The sequence below is a fragment of the Triticum dicoccoides genome, chromosome 2A, assembly GCF_002162155.2.
Source record: "Triticum dicoccoides isolate Atlit2015 ecotype Zavitan chromosome 2A, WEW_v2.0, whole genome shotgun sequence".
NCBI lineage: Eukaryota > Viridiplantae > Streptophyta > Magnoliopsida > Poales > Poaceae > Triticum > Triticum dicoccoides.
The window spans coordinates 186,085,922-186,093,159 of NC_041382.1; the positions used below are offsets into that span (position 1 = coordinate 186,085,922).

At 41.4% G+C, this 7,238-nt stretch overlaps 1 long non-coding RNA gene across 1 annotated transcript; it reads left to right on the forward strand.

Moving 5' to 3' along the window:
* The first annotated feature begins 3,830 nt into the window (after positions 1–3,830).
* Positions 3,831–4,782, forward strand: LOC119359245. The gene is made up of 2 exons (XR_005172430.1): positions 3,831–4,323; positions 4,418–4,782. It is a non-coding gene; the product is annotated as an uncharacterized LOC119359245 (long non-coding RNA).
* The last annotated feature ends 2,456 nt before the right edge of the window (positions 4,783–7,238 follow it).

Sequence of the window (7,238 nt, forward strand, 5' to 3'; positions counted from 1 at the left end):
GGTCAGAATGAATGGTAAACATAGTTTACGCTGTAAATAAGACTGAACAAGGATCAAACAATATTTTCTCATTTTGATGAAGCGCTAAGGGATATAAATTCTGGGCACCATAATTTCTTTCCTTATTTGATTTACCATTCATCTTTAAACATGATAAATTTGACGTTATAGTAAAAATAAAGCATATATAAATTGCAAACTTGTAATGGGAAGAAAAATAAAAAAGTTTCTTCAGTTTTTGGACAACTTTCTCACATTTCCTCTGGACCTTGCTATCTAATATTTTATTTCAAGTACAAATCAGACACATGAAACATCATGCAGTTCATTCACAAATTTTACTTCAGAAATTATTTGAAAATAAATTGTGCCTCTCGGCTGATGCAAAAAGTGAAATGTCTGAAAATATAACTTCATAGATTATAGTGTCAATATAAAAATTACATCCCAATAACTTTTTGAAACACATAACAGTACCAGAAAAATCAGATTCTTCTAGGAAGGTGATATTCGTGCCCTTCTTGCACCCCAGCTTCACATCGACCGTCGAGATCTCCTCCACCGTGATCGTGTTTCTACAAATAGCCGCCATGAGCAAGTAGCGTTTAGTGTTTAATTTAGCTACCAAAATAAGTTTCTTATTTTATTAAAGACATGCATCAAAATTGACAGTAAATAATCCAGAGACCGAGCAGGCTAAAATAAGAACCGTCCAAATCAATAAGACACGGCTGAACTATTTGATTGAAGTAACAAAGAATTGCAGTGCAAATAATCTAGCTTTAGGATAGATCATGAACAATGGTGACTGCCGCTGCAGTCTACTAAAGAAATCAAACAGACCCAACCGGTCAACTACAAATTTCTCAGGATTAATCTTTGGAACACATGTACCTCATACTGAGGTTAAATAATTCAGAATGATTGAGTGAGCTAAAATCTGAAGACGGCTTAAGATTGCTGAAAACTGCTCAAATCAATAATACAACTAAATTGTCAGATGGAACCAAAAGGAAATTGTATTTGTCAAGTTTAATCTGGACCAACTAAGACAGTCTTCAATATTCAAGAAAGTAACGGATCTTGATTCTTAATCAGCGATAACAAATGACCACATGCATACAACAGAGGGAAGGAGAAGATACTCACATGTGTACCCACTTGAATTTCCTATAAGTAAGAAAGGGTAGGGAACATAATTATAGTAGAAGGATTCAAATGGATGAACTGAGCGGTGAAATCTTCCTGGTTATTATCAATCACAACATCGACCAGAATAGGCGGCGAGGTTGAGACTCGGGGGGGTTGGGAGCAGCAGGGCGGCAGGGCTGGTTTCTTGGACGGGCCGTCGGTGTGGCTGTCGAGGAGTAGAGGCCATATCTTAGAACCTGTGAAGGACAGAGAGCTAGCGAGGAGATGAAGGCGAGATGAATCGGCCGCTCACTGCTACCAAGTCGCCGCCGTCGCCTACCTGTACTCGGAGGCGCCGCCGCCGGCGGCTGACTGCTCTCTCCTTGTCAACCCCCCTCCTCCTCTCTCGGTTAGGCGTCTAGATAAGGCTGGGCGAGGGAGGGAGCGGCGAGGATGGTGGTGGTAGATGGCGGCAGCAGCGAGGGGAGGGGGGGTCCGACCTGCCACCGGCCTCCTCCGGTGCGAGGCGAGGCGAGTCGGGCGGAGGGTTGGCCTGCCTCCGGACGCCTCCGGTGCGAGGCGAGGCTAGTTGGGCGCGGGGTGGCCTGCCGCCGGTGAGGCGAAGCCGTCGGGGAGATGCAGGTAGGCATGCGTGTGCGAGAGGATGCGGGCGACCCTTTTTTTTCACGGGAACCATTATTTTACTTAGGGATGTGACTGCGGGTTAATTCCTAAAAAGCACAGGGATCTTTATGCAAAAACACTGCGACGGTGAATCCGGAGACCCAATCCGTGCTTTATTATTAGGGAGAGATTATTATTATATATATATATATATATATACATATATATATATACTAGGAAACATGCCCGTGCGTTGCTACGGGTTGGATGGCCAGTGGTTGGAGAGAGATGGGTGCACGGAGGACTTCCACCGGGTGCATTTTTCTTGACTTTAAAGCACATTCTTCAAGAGTTCAGTTACTAATTCAAATGATTTTGAAGTAAAAGAACACATGATGTCTTTCATCTGACTTCAATATGACGTTTTCTCACAAGTAAATGAAGTATCGTACTGATAATAAAAAAAATCATACACACGACAATTATGTTGAGTTACTGATATCATATAGTAAAAATGGTGTATACTTCGCTTAACGTCCAACCATGTTGTGTATGTGCATGCTAATCGTGAAGTCCTAATTCATGTACTATTCTGTTCTGTGGTTTATATGCAGGTTCTCCATCACACTTGAATTTTTGTTTAGTGTGTTGCGTCTCAATTCACGGTTAGCTGTAATTTGTTCTATTCTAGCTTTCTTTTTTTATTCTGGTTGCATATTTGTCTATTTCTGCCTTTCCCGCGCACCTTTTTATCTTCTGTGTTGACTTCATGTTTGAATATTTCTTCGTCCCTTGTGTGTATTTTTTGCAACTGGGGCCAATATTTAATTCTTTTTTGAAATGATAGGCTTTACGACGGTTTTTCAGTTTTTTCTATTTATCTTCATTGGTCATTTGTGCATACTGCTCTCTATCTTTTTTTCTTTTTTGTTTCTTAGCATCCATGACTCGAGATTGCCATCAAAATTGCTTGCCTGCATGTATACTGTATGAATCTGGTGTTGATTAAAAGCTAATATAAATTTTGCATCATAAATAGAGTATATGTAGCGACTTATAAATAAATTTAATTACGCTAGACATAAGTATAATAATATATGTGTTGTTTGCGTGCTAGAGTATCATGTTTTTTGAAGTAATTTAGAAAGCGGAAAAATGATATTAAAGTAAGAGCATTGCTATATACACCATGTTTTTTGTCCGACAAATTTCAGTACGATGTTGTAGATCAGTCTATTAATGCCTAGTGACAAAGCATATACCACACCAGCAGATTAAGTATTGTATTGACATTAGACAGTAAAAATATCATATATATATATATATATATATACAACACTTTCAAAATAATTTTATCTGGATGCAATTGTTCTTTTTTCTCCATAGCATCAATTTTGGGTCAAAAGGATGTTTAAGGTGTTTGCCATGTTCCTCCATACCACACCTTCAACGTGACCATCTTTAGGGACATCAAACATTGTATCTTCTTTCTGATTCGGAACAACAGCTTTAACTTTATTGAGAACAACTAAACACTCCGTGGCCATAACATGTAAATGCCTATGTTTTGACATTGATGATTTATTATGCACTCGTATAAATCGAGATCAGCCGTGGCCATAACACGTAAATGCCTATGTTTTGACATCGAGATCAGCAGCCCCCGAAGATAATTTATGTATTTATTTCATTGGACGTCTAGACATATATGTTTGTGCCGTATGTGTCGTGACCTGTGTAGTTAGTATGAGTACATAAAAAAAGTATGAATACATAAAAAACACAAACATATGCAAATCCAACTTAAAAAAGAATGTCGTACCAAACCCGGCAATTATGTAAAAATGCATGCACGACGATTTGATCTAGTTGAAAGTTTACACGAGGTTACCTAGTTATATAGGAGTATTACCAAATCTAGCTAAATCTAATCCTATCCTACGAAAATTGCTTGTTTTCAAGCGGCCGTACACTTTTTTTGCGAGAAAAGCGGCCATAGGCTTGTCCCACCGGTCGTCTCGCGCGGGTGACGCGTATCGTCTGGCGCACGCACCGCTGTTCCTCATCGACCTTATCTTCATAGCCGTCCCTTCTTGTCCCCGTCATCCCCAGTTTCCTTCCTCCCTTCTCTCCCCTTATCTCTGGAACCCCACTGATGCGCAAGCAAGAGCCACCGCCAAGGCTTGTGCAAGCTCACGCCATATCCAGCAACAACCATGCTTTCTCTGCAAGCACAAATCCAGCCATGGTGTGTTTGACGGCAATTAGCTGACGGCGGTGAGAAGTTGCAGCAGCGGCGAGCGTTCTCGCGCGACTCTCTCGTATGGGGGGTAGCAGCAATGGGGCGGCTGCAAAAGCAAGGCTGGTCGCCGGCGGGAGCGCCAGCCACGCGGGGTTGCTCGCCGGAAGCATCCGATGCAAGGCCGCTCACCGGAAGCATCTGATGCTATTGACGGCGACCGGCAGGCGGGGTGACGGCGGATGCTGGTGTTGCGAGGATGACGAATACCCTAGCCAGGTCGTTTGCATCAGCTTTTCATCTCAAAGATGTATCTCCTGTTGATCCATGTACGCTCGAGGCTTCTTACGAATTTTAATTCAATGACGTATATAAATTGGTATGATGGGACATAACAAAGTGAAGTGGTACTTTTGATAGCAGTTCAAATCAGTTTTCTGTACACAATAATGGGCTAGCTCTGTTCGATGCCATCGAGGACCTAACAGAAGTAGGGAGTACGATCAGCGGAAGTTTTTGCCTCCTCTCTTGATTGACTAGGCCGGCTCCCATCATGTCTCAGCTGGATTCCACGGGCTGTGGCCCAGGTGGGCGACGGGTGACCCAACGCCTACCAAAGAGAAAAGAAGGGGAAAACGGACGGACGAACCAAGCGATTTTTTAGTGAGGTGTATATATCTAAATTCAAAGTGAAAGTGTAAATTCACGGGAAGAAGTGTATTGTGAAGATGAATTCACGGAGTCAATCCGTGCTTTATTATTAGGGAAAGATATTATTATTATTATTATTATTATTATTATTATTATTATTATTATAAATATAAATATATATATTATATATATAATATATATTATATTATATATATTATTAGGGATAGATTATTATTATTATTATTATTATTATTAGCAAAAATGTCCGTGCATTGCAACGAGAGAAACAAATCCTTACACTTCCCTACTGACCCATCTGCATTAAGGCATATTCAATAGTTTGTATGTTAGCTTGTTGGTAAAATATGCCATGTCATCAACCAACACTTTAATATACAACAACTTCAATGGGTTGTATCTAGTTTTCCCAATAGGATGTCAGATAATAAATGGGGTGCTCTCTCATTCTACATTGGAGCTTGTGCAATGGGTGTTGGTTCATGTACATACAACCTTCCTCTCTTTCCTCATTTATTGTATGACACATTATCAAAAATCCTATGTGGCAAAGCCTACCAACAACTATCTTACAACCATTGGAGATGCCCTTACCCACTTCTTTCCCTTCGCCATCATTGTTCATGATGGTATTGTTGTGCGCATATTCATAACAAACATGATCAATCCCAAGGCGATGAGCTTGATCATCATACTCGAACATGATGTTTCAACAGCCCCTTCCCATGCCGACTTGTAATTTTGCGAACTTGTAATGATGGTGATTTATTTTCTCAACTGCACTTGGTGCATGCACCATCACCACACCTATGCTCCCTAGCACAACACATGTGTTTTGCAACGGTGAAAACATTGGTTCATATGATCCACAATTGGTCTGGTCAAGGAACTGCCCCGGTACACAATTAGCATCAAATTTAAGGATAATGTGGTCTAACATTAAATGAGTTTATGAATAAGTTCAGGTTCAGACATTTCATGAAGCATCTCAAAGAAATCTAGCAAGTGTGAATTAATTGTCTCAAAATAATTTTGTATCTGACTAAACATATGTTTACGATATCAAAACAAAATATGGAACATCATTTGAATCAATTTTAATTCAGAGTACAAATTTTAGAATAAACATTAGGTAAATCTTTTTTAACTTTATAGTTGATCTCCAGTCAGTTGCATGACACATTTTGTACATGAATATGAATAAATATGATTATGATATCAAAAAAAAATATGAAACATCATTTGGATCAAAAGCAAAATAGCAATTCAAAAAATAGAGAATCTTTTTAATTGACCTAAAATATTAGGTAAATTTTCCGCATAGGTGACAACTTGAATTCAATGGACTTCCATCTTCCTTCAGACTTCACACCACCTACCCCAAATTCACCACCTTCGTTCCTGGATAATTATTTCCTTCCTTGCTCTTTTATTACGTGGCCTCACGCCTCTTTAAATCCAAATTCATCACATTCGTTCCTGCTCATGGATAATTATTTCCTTCTGTGCTTGGATTAAATCTCGTTGAATTAGCCAATGGCAGGGCGCCCCCCAACACTCCTCCTCATGCATTAATTCCTTCCTGACTCATTTTGTGGCCTCCCTTCCTTAAATCTCGTTTAATTAGCCCACGAATCAAGGCCTTCCGTTCCTGACTAATTCCTTCCTGGAAGGTAATTATGTGTTTCCATACGCCTCATATTGCTCCTGAGCCAGCTTGTTACCTAGACCACTTGCGGACATATTTAAACAGAAGTGATTCAATATATGTGGGCGAGGTGGGATTATTTACTTTTTTTATGGTATCTTGCATATGTATAAATATATATATTCCCTCTTTAATAAGACACATCAGTGGTTTGGCCCCGTGGCTAGAGATTGCAACCCCAAAGGTGTTGGTCGTGTGTTCAACTCTTGTGCGTGCCATTTTGCCATTATTTTTTTTCTTTTTCCAGCAGCTGCGTGTGGCCTGTGAAAAAAAAACAGTTAACATGAGGTGGTACTAATCTACTATACCACTATAAAAGAAAGAGAGTGTGAAGAACCAGATCATCCTATCCATCGAAACCTGCAATCTGATGGTCTACATCCCTCCAGCATACTAAACGCGTTTTACGCTTTAATTACCCACCATGCCATCTACTACCCTTATAAAAAAAAAGAGGCAGATCCAAACAATCAGATCCATCCATTAATAAGATCTAATGATCATTAATCCTTCTGTGTTTAACGCTACCAACCACATCCTCCGTCTTAATCGATCGCTAACCCGCCCCTCTCTTAAAACAAAACCGTACACACGATCTCTTGTCCCGTCCGCACGACCTGCCCCCTTCTCGTCCTCCTCCTCCTGCGCCGTTCGCCGCCTGCTGTTCCTCCAGCAGCCGGAGCCGCCGCCCGTCGCGCGCCGCGGGAGCCGCCCTTCGCTGCGGGAGCCGCCGCAGGTCGCCGTCCGTCGTGCCCTTCGCTGCGGGAGAGCCGGAGCCGCCGCGAGCGTGACTAGCCACCCACCCATCCTCTCCCGCCTCCCGCCCATCCTCGCCTTCCTCCCGCTGGAGCCGCCGCGAGCGTGAGT